Source organism: Mobula hypostoma, chromosome 2, assembly GCF_963921235.1.
Source record: "Mobula hypostoma chromosome 2, sMobHyp1.1, whole genome shotgun sequence".
NCBI classification, from domain to species: domain Eukaryota; kingdom Metazoa; phylum Chordata; class Chondrichthyes; order Myliobatiformes; family Myliobatidae; genus Mobula; species Mobula hypostoma.
In genome coordinates this window covers 112,171,254-112,187,499 of record NC_086098.1, presented here as the reverse complement: position 1 = coordinate 112,187,499, position 16,246 = coordinate 112,171,254, and the positions used below count along the sequence as shown (strand labels likewise).

Here is a 16,246-nt window from a genome sequence, read left to right as displayed (position 1 = left end):
CGAACCATTGGGAGGTGTCCTTATTTTCTGAGCTGGGTATCCATTAGGGATAACAGTGTGGTTGGTGAGTCACATGGACTGTTGTGCCTCCTTTAGCTCAAGAATAGCTGTGGAGGTGAGGCCCAGTGGCACTTTCAGGTTTTCAACCTCCTTGGCTACCAAGTTCATCTGCAACACCAAGGAAGTGGGGATTGGATTGAGCAAGACCAGAGATTTCTGCTGATTTTTCATAACCTAAAGGCAGTTTTAGAACAGAGGTTTGGGGCAAGAAATTAGTGGGCAAAGAGGAAATGTTAAAGAGAAACATAATGGGGATTCAACACTGGGGTAAAGGAGAAATTTGTTTGGGCGAAGTAATCCTGTTGAAGGGAAGAACTGGAGGAAAGCAGACATCCCCAAAAGAGAGAGTTTATAATGTTGGAGAACCTGAAGTTTAAGGTCAAGTTCAAGTTTAATTGTCACTCAGCCATACACATGTATACAGCTAAATGAACCAGCAGTTCCCCGGGGCCAAAGTACAAAATACCATAATGCAGTCACACAGTACACAGCACAGAGCACATATATTTACAATAGTGCATACAGTCACAATAAATAGCATTAGCTCAAGTCCCTGAGTGGCATGGATTGAAGATTGATGGGATGTTGTCCCGCAGCCACACTTCTGCAAGAACAAGCATGCAGCAGATCCTCACCACGCACCTGTGCAGCCGCAGCCCAATGCAATCCAAACATGTCTTCCACCAAGCAAATACTGGAGAGCAGCACCCTAAGGGAGGGATGAGACATGGACTCGAGCACATCTGCCAAGCCTCTGCTCTCTCCCAAACTGCTTCCACGCCTCCCTCCCTGCGTGGCTGCCACAGGTGATTCTGCAGCGTGAAGGCCCAGTCCGTGCAACAACCGAGGCCATGCCCCTCGCCTGCTGCTGGGCTCACCAATGATAATCAAAGAAAGACCATAAGGTATAGGAGCAGATATAGGCCCTTCGGTCCATCATGTCTGCATGGCTGATGAAAAGGAGAAACTTCTTAGAAAACACACAAATCAGGGGAGGAACTCAGCAGGTCAGGTAACATCTATGCAGAGGAATAAATGGTCAATGTTACAGCTGAGACCTGTCATTAGTTCAGATCCCATCTTAGGAATGTGATCAAGAGGTCAGGACAATAAGTCTCTGGCATAGGATCAGGACTTCTTCTGAATCAGGACTGAATTCTAGTTTAATGCCAAAATTAATCTAGTGACCTCATCTGAACTTGCCTGCAAAGCTGTGAAATATGCTGCAGTGTCAGCAATCACTCGGTTGGTAGTGTTCCAAAGTCTGAATCTCAAGAATATAGATTCAGCTCCGGAGTCCCACTCCAGAGGCCAAAGCATAGATTTCTACTGATATTTCATTATTACAGGGGGAATGCTGCACTGTGAATAGCTGTTCTTCACATGAAATGTTAAAATTTCCCTCCTCTGATCTCTTAGCTTCATGTAAAAGATCTCACAGCACAGTATACTATTTGGCTATTCTCACATTACTGTTTATAAAAGCTGGAAGTGGCCATGGCTGCTTTATATTTGCATGCAGCAAAGAGCACACTTCAGAAGTAAATGCTGGTGAATTACACCTGAGGATGAAGTTTAAAGTCCTGTTCAAATGCAGATCTTCATTCTGTTGACATCCCTGCCTTGCACTACATGGTACATGTGTATTATGTGGATTCTATTTAGTATTAAGGGCAGCCACTATATTAATACACATTATTATATGGATACAGTTGTGTACATCCATTATAATAATCACCAGTAGACATTATCAAAAGTAAGTATAATTCTCCCTATTGAGATGACTAGATTCCATTAGTGGGTAGAGGAATAAAACATTACAATTAAAACATGTCATCCATAACTGTTTGCAAACATGGTTCCATCACCCACCTTTCATTCAATCTCTCTGTCTCTCTGTCTCTCTATTCTCCCCCGCTCCCCCCAGGGGATTTTTACAAGCCTCAGAGAACAACAGTGAGCAAAAGTAACCATGTTAAATTATTGAAGTTATCAGTATGCACAATGAACAATGGAGTAATTTTTGCAGATTTCAATCTGCATAATAACAGCATTTTATAACACAAAACCCAGAGTTAAAGGTATATTTGAAATTAGTTTATGGTTTGAAGCTGAAAGACCAATTGGACATTTGATTGCAAATGGCACAGTGGGAAATCATGCCTCAGTGCGTCCTGTTGGAAAAAGGGTCCAAAAAACACCAGGTTTGGTATAAAATTGGTCTTTGCTTAACTTTGCACTTTATAATGTCACAAGATGTTCCCAAGCTCCTACCCACCTCTCGAAGCAAATGACAAAAACAAGAGATTCTGCAGATGCTGGAAATCCAGAGTAACACATACAAAGTGCTGGAGGAAATCAGCAGATCAGCTGGCATCTATAGAGAGGAATGAAGAATTGGTATTTCAGACTGAGACCTTTCATCAGGACTCTACAGAGACAAAGACACTCTCCTTATTACACATACCAGTCCTCATAGAGGGATCAGAAGTGGAGAGAGTGAGCGGCTTCAAGTTCCTGGGTGTCAAGATCTCTGAGGATCTAACCTGGTCCCAATATATCGATGTAGTTATGAAGACTGCAAGACTGCGGTTATACTTTATTAGGAGTTTGAAGAGATTTGGCATGTCTACAAATACACTCAAAAACTTCTATAGTTGTACCGTGGAGAGCATTCTGACAGGCTGCATCACTATCTGGTATGGAGGCGCTACTGCACAGGACCGAAAGAAGCTGCAGAAGGTTGTAAATTGAGTCAGCTCCATCTTGGGCACTAGCCTACAAAGTACCCAGGACATTTTTAGAGAATGGTGTCTCAGAAAGGTAGCCATTATGAAGGACCTCCAGCACCCAGGGCATGCCCTTTTCTCACTGTTACCATCGGGTAGGAGATACAGAAGCCTGAAGGCACACACTCAGCGATTCAGGAATAGCTTCTTCCCCTCTGTCATCCGATTCCTAAATGGACATTGAAGCTTTGGACACTACTTCACTTTTTAAAAAATGTACAGTATTTCTGTTTTTGCACGCTTTAAAAAATCTATTCAATATACGTAATTGCTTTACTTTATTTATTATTATTGTTTTATTTTATTTATTATGTTTTATTTTATTTATTATCATTCAATGCAATACATAATCTGCTAGATTATGTATTGTATTGAACTGCTGCTGCTAAGTTAACAAATTTCATGTCACATGCCGGTGATAATAAACCTGATTTTGAGGGAGGATTCACTAAATTACATGAGGCTATGTGTATGTGGGGGTACATCCATTCTATCATCAAGGTGGCAACAGGGTACAGGAATCGATGATTGCCATGGTCATGTTGAATGGTGAAGCTACCCTGATGGGCTGAATAGTCTATTTTTCTCTTATTTTCTATGTTCCCATTAGTCAGCAGGCCATAGTGAATGCCTTGGTATGGACTCTAAGTTGAAGTACTGTGAGCAAACACTTCTCTGACTACATGTCAGGGAAGGAGCTGCTGGAATACTCTCTTATCGGTACAGCAAGATAATTAAAAATAATCCAGATCCTTTCAGTCAGATAATGTTTATGATCGTCACGACATGTGGATTCACTTACTTCCTGGTTTAGTAAATTTTGCAGTCAGCCCACATTAACCTTTGTACACCTGGGACCCAGAATTCATTGTAAGGATAGTCTTTCTGCTACTGAAGCTTCTGGCTGCATTAAACTTTGTCTCCTTTTATTGTGTGACCATTTTTTGCTGATGGGTGATTATGCTCACAGACAGTAAAAATGTTCCACTGTGTTGACTGAAGAACAAAAAAAACAGTCTGCAATAGGAAACCAACTTTTATCTTGGGCTGAATGAAATTAAGAACATTTTTCAAAGTTTCAAAAGAAGACAAGGTTAATAAATTGATGAAAACTTCTGACGAAAGTCAGCTATTGCAATTTTGGCTAAAGTAGACAATTATAATCACAAGAGATCCTGCAAATGCTAGAAATCCAGACCAAAAACACACAAAATGCTGGAGGAACTCAACAGGTCAGGCAGCATCTACGGAAATGAATGAACAGTTGGTGTTTCAGGCTGAGACCCTTCTTCAGGACCGAAAAGAGAGGATGAAGAAGCTGGTATAAGAAATAGCTGAAATGGCTAGCATGAGAGGGCACAGTTTTAAGGTGCTTGGAAGTAGGTACAGAGGAGATGTCTGGGGTAAGTTTTTTAAGCAGAGAGTGGTGAGTGTGTGGAATGAGCTGCCGGTGATGGTGGTAGAGGTGGATACAACAGAGTCTTTTGAGAGACTTCTGGATAGGTACATGGAGCTCAGAAAAATAGAGGACTATGGGTAACCCTCAGTAATTTCTAAGGTAAGGACATGTTCGGCACAACTTTGTGGGCCGAAAGGTCTGTATTGTGTTGTAGGTTTTCTATGTTTCTAAGAAGGTGGGGAGAGGGGGAGAAGGAGAAGCTAGGTGGGTGGCTGAGGGTGGATGAAGTAAGAAGCTGGTAGGCTGGAGAAGAAGGAATCTAATAGGAGAGGAGAGAGGATCATGGGAGAAAGGGAAAGACAAGAGGAACTGGGGGATGTGAAGGGCAGATAATGAGAAGAGGTAAGTGTGGTAACTTATACTTTGAAAAAGGCACACTCATCAACTTCATGCCCAAAGAAACAACTTTATCTCGAACATCAAAACTGTTGTGTATATACAGAGGCTTTTACAACCCATACGGGATGGCGGGAACACTATATACAAAGCACACCGGAAGTAAAAAGAATGGAAGTAGAACCACCCCCATTATCCTAATTAGTATTAACTTACTTTTAATAATGCTCACATTACAACACTTCTCCCGCTTTAAGATCCAACATTCTCCAAATGTAAAAACTAGGAAATAAAAGCAGTGGTGTTATTAACTTTACCCCTGAAAACTTATACTAGTATCTCAGCAACAGTTTATCATACAAAACATCTGGAAAACATGACAGATTCAACATTCAATCTAACAACAACAAAAAAAAACCTGTCTCGTCAAAGATTAGTCTGTCAGGAGGATTACGAGTGCACTATGATCTGCACACTACCCCCGGTGACTCAGCAGGCACCGCTGGGGAGGGTGTTTTGGGTGGATCTGGTTTTGGGGGTATGAGAGGGGTCTGTGTATCTGCGTGAGAATGTCCATCCTCCTTAGGGGGCTCCGACCCCTCTGCCGGCGTCTTGCCCTCTGGCAAAGTCACTGGTGGAAATGCTTCCACCGTAGTTTGTCTCAACTTTGCCTTCATGTCAAGGCGCAGCAGGTCCAATCTTGACTTGGCCCTATGCCCTATCAGCATCTCTGCGGGAGTGCGGGCAGTCGTAGTCTGTGACGTGAGGCGGTATTTAAACAGGAAACATGAAAGCCAAATGCTAATTGAGTCCCCTATCATCCGCTTCAGGCCTTCCTTCACTGTCTGAACAGCCTGCTCAGCCAAACCACTGGAGGCTGGGTGGAAAGGGGCCGTCCGAATGTGATGAATATCATTCTGCTGCATGAACTCACTGAACAGTTCACTGGTAAACGTCGGGCCATTATCAGTGACCAGAGTGCCAGGCAACCCGTGGACTGCAAACACTTGTCTGAGTTTGTCTATGGTTGAGGGGGCTGTGATGTTGCTCATGATGTGAGCTTTGATCCATTTAGAACGCGTATCTACCATTGCAAGGAATATCTGCCCCATAAGAGGGCTAGCAAAGTCCAAATGTAGCCCAGACAAGGGGTGGTCTGGCCACTCCCATGGGTGCAAAGGAGCTGGTGGTGGCATGAGAAGGCCTTGGTGAGTAGGGTAAAGGAAAACCCCAAGGCATTCTTCAATTATGTGAAGAAAAAATGATGACAGGAGTGAATGTAGGACTGATTGGAGATAAAGGTGGGAAGATGTGCCTGGAGGCTGTGGAAGTGAGCGAGGTCCTCAGTGAATACTTCTCTTCGGTATTCATCAATGAGAGGGAACTTGATGATGGTGAGGACATTATGAGTGAGGTTGATGTTCTGGAGCATGTTGATATTAAGGGAGAGGAGGTGTTGGAGTTGTTAAAATACATTAGGACGGATAAGTCCCCGGGGCCTGACGGAATATTTCCCAGGCTGCTCCACGAGGCCAGGGAAGAGATTGCTGAGCCTCTGGCTAGGATCTTTATGTCCTCGTTGTCCACGGGAATGGTACCAGAGGATTGGAGGGAGGCAAATGTTGTCCCCTGTTCAAAAAAGGTAGTAAGGATAGTCCGGGTAATTATAGACCAATGAGCTTTACGTCTGTGGTGGGAAGGCTGTTGGAAAATATTCTTAGAGATAGGATCTCTGGGCATCTAGAGAATCATGGTCTGATCAGGGACAGTCAGCATGGCTTTGTGAAGGGCAGATTGTGTCTAACAAGCCTGATAGAGTTCTTTGAGGAGGTGACCAGGCATATAGATGAAGGTAGTGCAGTGGATGTGATCTATATGGATCACACATATATAGTAAGGCATTTGACAAGGTTCCACATGGTAGGCTTTTTCAGAAAGTCAGAAGGCATGGGATCCAGGGAAGTTTGGCCAGGTGAATTCAGAATTCGCTTGCCTGCAGAAGGCAGAGGGTCGTGGTGGAGGGAGTACATTCAGATTGCAGGATTGTGACTAGTGGTGTCCCACAAGGATCTGTTCTGGGACCTCTACTTTTCATGATATTTATTAACAATCTGGATGTGGGGGTAGAAGGGTGGGTTGGCAAGTTTGCAGACGACGCAAAGGTTGGTGGTGTTGTAGATAGTGTAGAGGATAGTCAAAGATTGCAGAGAGACATTGATAGGATGCAGAAGTGGGCTGAGAAGTGGCAGATGGAGTTCAACCCGGAGAAGTGTGAGGTGGTACACTTTGGAAGGACAAACTCCAAGGCAGAGTACAAAGTAAATGGCAGGATACTTGGTAGTGTGGAGGAGCAAAGGGATCTGGGGGTACATGTCCACAGATCCCTGAAAGTTGCCTTACAGGTGGATAGGGTAGTTAAGAAAGCTTATGAGGTGTTAGCTTTCATAAATCGAGGGATAGAGTTTAAGAGTCGCGATGTAATGATGCAGCTCTATAAAACTCTGGTTAGGCCTCGCTTGGAGTACAGTATCCAGTTCTGGTCGCCTCACTATAGGAAGGATGTGGAAGCATTGGAAAGGGGACAGAGGAGATTTACCAGGATGCTGCCTGGTTTAGAGTATGCATTATGATCAGAGATTAAGAGAGCTAGGGCTTTATTCTTTGGAGGGACGGAGGATGAGAGGAGACATGATAGAGGTGTACAAGATAATAAGAGGAATAGATAGTGGTTAGCCAGCGCCTCTTCCCCAGGGCACCACTGCTCAATACAAGAGGACATGGCTTTAAGGTAAGGGGTGGGTAGTTCAAGGGGGATATTAGAGGAAGGTTTTTTACTCAGAGAGTGGTTGGTGCGTGGAATGCACTGCCTGAGTCAGTGGTGGAGGCAGATACACTAGTGAAATTTAAGAGACTACTAGACAGGTATATAGAGGAATTTAAGTTGGGGGCTTATATGGGAGGCAGGGTTTGAGGGTTGACACAACATTGTGGGTCGAAGGGCCTGCACTGTGCTGTACTATTCTGTGTTCTATTTTCTATATTCTGATTAGTCTGACACTGCATGCATGATTTTACCTTGATCTCCAGATCCTGATCCATTCTTGGCCACCAAACGTAGGATCTTGCATAGCTTTTCATTCGAGACACTCCTGAGTGATTCTCAAGAGTTTCCTCCACAATCTGTGAATGGCCAGGGGGAGGCACGATGACCCTCGCCCCCCAGAAAATGCAGCCATCCTGCAGACTGAGTTCCGTCTTGCGTTTGGCATAAGGTCTCAGTTCCTCTCTTTCCACGACTCTGGGCCAACCTGGTAAAAGAGAAGTCTTGACTTGGGACAGGACTGGGTCACTCTCTATCCACTGCTTGATCTGGGTCACCTTTGCAGGTGTCTCTGACAGCCTCTCCAATGAAAACACAGTCCCTGGAGGCCCGTATGTAGTAAGAAGTGTCTCAGGTAAATGTAGTTGACTCAGTGCATTGGCGTTTGCATTATTCCCACCCGCTCTGTACACTATAGTGTACCAGTAGGCTGACAATGTAAGAGCCCAACGCTGTATCCTGGCTGAGGCTAGTGGTGGGATGCATCTAGTCTCACTGAACCGGCTCATCAGTGGTTTATGGCCCGTATAAATTGTAAATACGCGTTTGACTGCAAAAACAATGACCAGACCTTCTTTGTCAGGCTGTGAATATCCCTTCTCAGCGGCTGTCAGGCTACATGAAGCAAAACCAATAGGCTTCTCTGAACGGTCCTCCATTACATGTGGGAGAACTGCCCTGACTCCATAGGGCGAGGCATCGCATGCAAGGGTGATCTCCTTGCCTGGGTCATAGTGAACAAGCAGCTTTGCTGAGTGGAGGAGTTCTTTCACTTCCTTGAAAGCTTTCTCCTGCTCTTCACCCCACTGCCACTTAGTGTCATTGTGAAGCAGCTTATACAGTGGGGTCAAAACCCTTGAGAGTTCAGGATGAAACTTGCCATAATAATTCACCATGCCCAAAAATGATCTGAGTTCCGTGACGGTCTTAGGGCTTAGGGCCTTCTTAATAGCTCTCACTTTGTCCTCCATAGGGCAAAGCCCCTCAGCTGTGACCTTGTGTCCCAGGTAACTCACATTCATTCGATGCCAGGAACACACATTTTTCGCGTTTCAACCACAGCCCTGCGTCTGAGAGCCTCTTCAGCACCCGTTCTAAATTAGCCAGATGCTCCACCTCCGTAGCCCCCGTGATCAAAATATCATCAAGGTACACTGCTACGTGCGGAATCCCCTGCAGCAAAGTGTCCATTGTCCATTGGAAAATGGCAGGGCTGGACGCCACTCCAAACGGCAGGCGATTGTACTTGAATAATCCCTTGTGCGTATTAATTGTGACATACTCCTTTGAATCCTCATCGAGCAGCAGCTGTTGGTAGGCGTGGCTCATATCCAGCTTTGTGAACAGCTTACCCCCTGACAGGGTCGCAAACAGGTCATCACCTGTGGCAATGGGTACTCCTCCAGCCTAGAGACCTGATTCACCGTAAGCTTATAATCCCCACATATCCTCACCGTTTTGTCTGCCTTCAAAACTGGAACAATGGGAGCTGCCCACCTTGAAAACTGGACGAGCTCAATAATGCCCAGCCTCTGTAAACGTTCCAGCTCCTCCTCGACTTTGCCTTTCATGGCAGCACCGACTTGGGCTTAAAAAGACGTGGTGTAGCCTCAGGGTTGACATGGAGTTTCACTGTCACACCCTCCAGTGTTCCCAGCTCATCCCTGAAAATGTCACTGTATCACTGCAGAATGTCCTCCGTCATGTGTACATACTTAATTTCATGCCAGTTTAACTGGATTTTGAAAAGCCAATCGTGACTCAAAAGACTGGGCCCCCTGCCCTTAGCTATCACTAGCCTGGCTTCAGCCTTCTGACCCCCGGCTGAAATGTCCACATATAACACCCCTAAATGAGGTATGGGCTGCCCCATATAGGTCCTAAAGTTTGAGCTTTGACAGTCTAATGGGAGGCAGGTTGGACCCCCTTGTCTTCCTGTAGGTCTCCTCACTAATGACCGAGGCAGTAGCCCCTGAATCGATCTCAAACTTAATGTCCTTTCCCCTGACAGTGACTGTGGCATATTATGGTTCAGGTGGTTCCTCATCTGTTTCCACTCCAAACATGTTGTAGGCACACGCTGCCTCTTCATCTGCTTCTTCTCGATGGTGTGTGGCTGCCTGAGCCTGTTGAGCTTTCCCCTGCCCAGGCTTAATCTTACCCTTTCAACTTCTGCACTTTTTAGCTAAATGTCCCTTTTTGCTACAAGCATGGCAGACAGTGTCTTTGAATTTGCAATCATTTGCATAGTTCGTCCCTCCACACCAGAAACATTCCACCTGCTTTGCCTGTTTACCAGTCTCCCTCCTGACTTGGTGCACTGCCACTGACTGCGACCCTCCATGTCCTTTCTGGATATCTTTGACATTATTAGCAGCCATCTCCATGCCTTGGGCAATCTCTAAGACTTTCTTGAAAGTCAATGGTGGGGTTTCCCCTAACAGGCAGCGTTGTATGCCGTCATTATTAATGCTGCATACCAACCTATCACGGAACATGTCTTCCAACACCGATCCGAAATGACAATGCTCCAACAGCTGCCGAAGCTCGGCCACAAAGTTGGCCACAGACTGACCTGACTTCCTGAAACGGCTGTGAAACTTACACCGTTGGACTATCACAGAAGGTTTCGGATTGTAGTGGTTCCCCACGAGCTTGACCAGTTCTTCATATGGAATGTTCCCCGGTTTCTGCGGTGCGGCTAAATTCCTTATTAGCTTTTAACTCTTTGCCCCACACACACTCAAGAGAATAGAGCGCTTCCGCAGTAATTCCATTAGCACAGAAAAAGTGTCCCAACCTTTCCTCAAACTCTGGCCAGTCCTCCATTGCCTCCACAATTTCACCAATAGTCCCAAACATAGCCATCTGAACGTGAGGCCCCTTATCGGCTCTGCTGCTCCCGTTCGAAACGTGCCGACACGTCCACAAAACCAGTTCACCTCATCACCAAAAATATGTGGTAACCTGTACTTTGAAAAAGGCACACTCGACAACTTCATGCCCAAAGAAACAACTTTATTTCGAACGTCAAAACTGTTATGTATATATAGAGGCTTTTACAATCAGTACGACATGGCAGAAATACTATGTACAAAGCACACCGGAAGTAAGAAGAACGAAAGTAGAACCCCCCCATTATCCTAATTAGTATTAACTTACTTTTAATAATGCTCACATTACAACAGTAAGAGGCCAGAGTGGGGAAATGAAAAAGGGAGAAGTGGGAGGGAAAAAAACAACCAGAAGTTAGAGAAATTGATGTTCATGCCATCAGGTTGCTGGCTACCTGGATGCAATATGACGTGTTGCTCCATCACCCTGAGAACGACCTCATTGTGGCAGAGGAGGAGACTGGTGTGTTGGAACGGGAAGGAGCAGAGGAATTGAAATAGTTGGCCACTGGAAAGTTCCACTTTTTGCAGATGGAGCTGAGGTGCTCGATGAAGCAGTCCCCAAATCTATTTCAGGTCTCACCAGTGTAGATGAGCAGCATCAGATTTAGGAGACAACCCCAGCAGATTTGCATGTGAATTGTTGCCTCACCTGGCTCTGAATGGAGGTGAGGGAGCAGGTGAACAGGCAGGTGTAGCACATCTGCCACTTACAGTGATAAGTGCCTGGAGGGAGATCAGTGGGGAGGGATGAATGGACAAGAGAATCATGGATGGAGCGATGCCTGTGAGAACTGGGGGAGTGTGGGAAGTAAAGATATGTTTGGAGATAGGTCCCACTGAAGGTGGTGCCAGCACTTTGTGTAAAACTGACCATTAATTGTCTTTACATAAAATGGGCTTTAATGGCTCATGCATAACTCTTATGTCTCCACACCCTGACATGGATATTCTCAGAAGCCAGATGTCCTTACCAACTACAAAAACTTGAATTAATGTATTTTGGATAGTTGGAGATAGTTGCATTGAAGAACTATTGTTACCATTTCTGTTGCACATGAAGTATGAAGGATCCTATTTTCCATTTACTGATGATGTTGAGGTGCTGAATTTGAGACCACTAGTCCACTTCCACAGATTATTCATCTTCATTAAACTATATTTACAGTGGAATCTTGCTAAAGAAGAGGCTAATTTTATTTTGCTGGTGCATGCAATGAGAGCTCGATTAAATCATTACCCACAATCAGCAATAAGGAAACTGAAAAGTGTGGAAAGGAAACACATTTGTCATGGAGAATGTTCTCAACAATTTTGGAATGTTTTTTAAGAGATATGTGAAAATCAGGTTGATGTCCAAGAAAGAGCTAGTTGCTGTTTATCTCTGTATAGCTGGCTCTGCTTGATTGCAGAGTACTGATTGATTTTTTTTAACAGACATATTCAACAATCCAAAATCCAGTAAAGCCAATCTGTGGACTTCTGCCATGGAATGTTGTGTATGCAGACAAAGCTTCACTTTTTGGGAGCAATGGATATTTAAAGACTTAATGGTTGTTTGAAAATATATGAACCCATCATTTGATTAATTGATTCTTCAGGTATCCAGTGAATCAAGCTAAAAAAATGTAATTAGATAAGTAAATGTTCTTACTCTAGACTAGGCATTCCCAACCTTTTTTATGCCATGGACCAATACCATTAAGCAATGGACCCCAGGACGGGAACCCCTGCTCTAGAGCAATCAATCAAATATTGTCTTCCTCGTGAATAACTTATAAATGAACTGTCTTCCTTTAGTTCTTTGCAACTAAAACTGTAACAAGTAGGTGCTGGATACATTCAGCACGTACAGTGTATGTAGAAAGAGAAATAGCTTTAACATTGCTCTGGAATGCTGGTATCAGTATTGGAATAAAGAGAAAACAGAGTTTTAAGGTACAGAAAGGATGGAGGAGGGCTAGATAGGTTAGGCCAACAATATACTGGCCAACCAATGGGCTATCTTGCACTAGACTAACCTATCAAATATATTTTACTCTAGCTTAGTCTGTTTCCGTATTTCTGTTCATCCACCTACAAATCTAAGGCATCATACTCCAAATCAACAAATATAAATTCTGCCTCTTAGCAGAGTTGCATATTTAATGTATCTTATTCTAGGAAACCCAAGGAATATCTGTCTTACTCTGAAGTAGCCAACATCGAGGGCCATCTTAATGTAGACTTAATGATTTAACAGTGCCTATCCAAAATAAAATGAGGCCTCTATTAAGGATTTTAAACCTTCCAAGATTTGATTTACTAGTCAGCAGATAAGTAGAAGGAGACTGCAATTTAAAACATTTCAAATATTTGTCTTTTGTCATCAACTGTTTACAAAGCAGATAACACAATATTGAAATCTTAAAGAAATGCAAACATGCTTCTAATGTGGACAATACTTACGTCAATAAGAAACATTGTGAACCTCACTACAGTACGTTGTGGTTCACCCAGCATCAGACATGTTACAATTTGTACGTTGAAACTCTGTTCCCTTAGTAAAAAACATTAAAACTCACCTTCCTTAGTAACCGAATGTTTCTGGCAGAGTCCCTATTAACAACAGAATAAGGCTGAGCAATATACTATGGAATTACTGGCTAATGAAAATTAAGGTGCTAGATTAATTTTTCTTCTTTAACATTACAGTTACTGGTCACTTTGCACTGTTCATTGGCAAAATACTATTTACCAGTGGAATATTCATACTAGAATCATTAAATGGCCAAAAAATGTCTGTCTGGTATAAATTGTATGTTATATTCAAATATCGTTGTTCAGAACATTGAATGGTTAAAGTTTACTTCGACAAAAATAAATAATTAGACAGTGACTAATAACCTAAGCAGGATAAATGACTGATTTATGTTTGAGCAGAGAACATTACAGCACAATCCTGTGTCTGCCTCTACAACCACCTTTGGCATGCACCCAACACTCTGTGAAAAACTTATCTCTGACATTCATTATTATTTGCCGTAATAATATTGGGAGATCCTTTTCATACCTGGACTTCTAGGTTTAAATTGGCATGAATATCAATTCTATCTTAGTTTGTCTTTGATTTAAACTACTCATGACGTAAAAGCTTCAGATTAAATCTGCAAGAAGTAAGTTTTAAGTTGAAATGAATGAAAGTTTCTTTATTACAGTTGTCATGTGCTTAAACAGAAAACTGTCAAATAATCAGGGGAATCAACATTTTGTCAATCTGTTCATGAGAGATTTTGAATCTCTAATAAGGCTTGATTTGGTGTATAAATACCAAAGGTGGTCGGTTGGGACATGGTGTGCCATGTGGAAGGGAGATGGTGCTGTGCTGCGCAATTCCAGCTTTGGATGCAATAGTGAAACTGGGAGAAGCTTGTGCTTAGAAAAGCAGTCTTCCTGTTGAAGTCATACTTCAGGTTTCCACCCAAACTAACTTGTAAAATCTACCATGATTTAACTTAATCAAGCATCATATGAGTACACCATTGTTATTTGCATTAAAAAATATTCCTTGATGAATTTTTGAATGCAATCTGGCCAAGTAGCATAATGATAAGTGTATTGCTTGACAATACTTCCTGTAAGATTGAGGTTCAATTCCTGCCGCTATTTGTAAGGAATTTGTAAGCTTTTCCAGTGACCGGGTCACTTTTCTCTGGCTGCTCCTTCCTCCCATATTCCAAAAAGATTTTGTGGTTAACATTAGTGAGTTCTGGACATGCAATGGTGACATTGGAAGCATGTTGATACTTGTGGGCTGCCCAGCACAATCCTCACTGATTGATTTGACACAAATGGTGGATTTCACTGTATACTTTGATGTACATTTAACAAAAAAAGCTAATTTTTCAGTAATCTTATAGCTATCAGTGGGTTTTGGTTGTCACAAACAATTAAATAGATTGAAACTGGATTGCTTGGTGCACTATTCTCGAGCGCCATTTTATTCAATATCCATCAAAAGTGATGTATAAAGGAAGGTCTGGTTCTTACAGTGAGCTGCTTAATGTTGGTTATTTTCCTTGTGACTAACTGCTGAGGAATGGAGTATGCACAACAGTGTCCACCACTGGGCAGCCCAGGCCTGGATGCAGGTTCCATCATTTTGGCCATTTTGTGTGGGCCACTCCTGCAGAAGCAGGACCTAATAGCGTTTGTGAAACCTCATTTAGCTTTAATTAAAGTGCACATGCTTGAACTGATCCCAGCTCATGGAATCCATTGCTGCAATAGATCCCCTTTGAATATTTACTCCTGCAGCTCCCTCTCCAACCCCAATCAAGGTCATGACTTTTGCCCAACACTCCTCTTTAGGTCTAACTACTACTCCGAGGCCACCTGATATGCTTATACACCCTTTCAAGTTTTAACTATATTCCTTCTCAATTATCCCAGCAGGCAACTCTCATCCTGACACCACCTGCTACTCTGAACTCCCCTATGAATATCTGACCCAGGATCTGCTCCAGACTTACCCTACTCCTTTTGTGCTTTCCACAACATCGAAGCAAACAGTGAAAAGACCTTTCTTCGGGACCCTGGGATTTGTGAACTTCTGATTTACACCTGCTCCAGAAATCTCTTTGTTTTTCAGTTGTTGGATGTCCATTTCAGCCTCTCACATCCAAGTTGCTGGTGAACGCAGCAGACCAGGCAGCATCTCTAGGAAGAGGTACAGTCAACATTTCAGGCCGAGACCCTTCGTCAGGACTAACTGAAGGAAGAGTTAGTAAGAGATTTGAAAGTGGGAGGGGGAGGGGGAGATCCAAAATGATAGGAGAAGACAGGAGGGGGAGGGATGGAGCCAAGAGCTGGACAGGTGATTGGCAAAAGGGATATGAGAGGATCATGGGATGGGAGGCCTAGGGAGAAAGACAAGCGGGGGCGGGGGGGGGAACCCAGAGGATGGGCAAGGGGTATAGCCGGAGGGACAGAGGGAGAAAAAGGAGAGTGAGAGAAAGAATGTGTGTATATAAATAAATAACGGATGGGGTATGAGGGAGAGGTGGGGCATTAGCGGAAGTTAGAGAAGTCGATGTTCATGCCATCAGGTTGGAGGCTACCCAGACGGAATATAAGGTGTTGTTCCTCCAACCTGAGTGTGGCTTCATCTTTACAGTAGAGGAGGCCGTGGATAGACATGTCAGAATGGGAATGGGATGTGGAATTAAAATGTGTGGCCACTGGGAGATCCTGCTTTCTCTGGTGGACAGAGCGTAGGTGTTCAGCAAAGCGGTCTCCCAGTCTGCATCGGGTCTCGCCAATATATAGAAGGCCACATCAGGAGCACCGGACGCAATATATCACCCCAGCCGACTCACAGGTGAAGTGTCGCCTCACCTGGAAGGACTGTTTGGGGCCCTGAATGGTGGTAAGGGAGGAAGTGTAAGGGCATGTGTAGCACTTGCTCTGCTTACAAGGATAAGTGCCAGGAGGGAGATCAGTGGGGAGGGATGGGGGGGACGAATGGACAAGGGAGTCACGTAGGGAGCGATCCCTGCGGAAAGCAGAGAGAGGGGGGGAGGGAAAGATGTGCTTAGTGGTGGGATCCCGTTGGAGGTGGCGGAAGTTA

General features: G+C 43.9%; 1 long non-coding RNA gene across 1 annotated transcript; it reads right to left on the bottom strand.

The window, feature by feature from the left end:
* Nucleotides 1–841: 841 nt before the first annotated feature.
* LOC134359216 (uncharacterized) lies at nucleotides 842–7,892 on the bottom strand. The gene is made up of 3 exons (XR_010021067.1): nucleotides 7,720–7,892; nucleotides 4,861–4,926; nucleotides 842–1,010 (listed from the first exon to the last, which is right to left on the bottom strand). It is a non-coding gene; the product is annotated as an uncharacterized LOC134359216 (long non-coding RNA).
* Nucleotides 7,893–16,246: the final 8,354 nt, after the last annotated feature.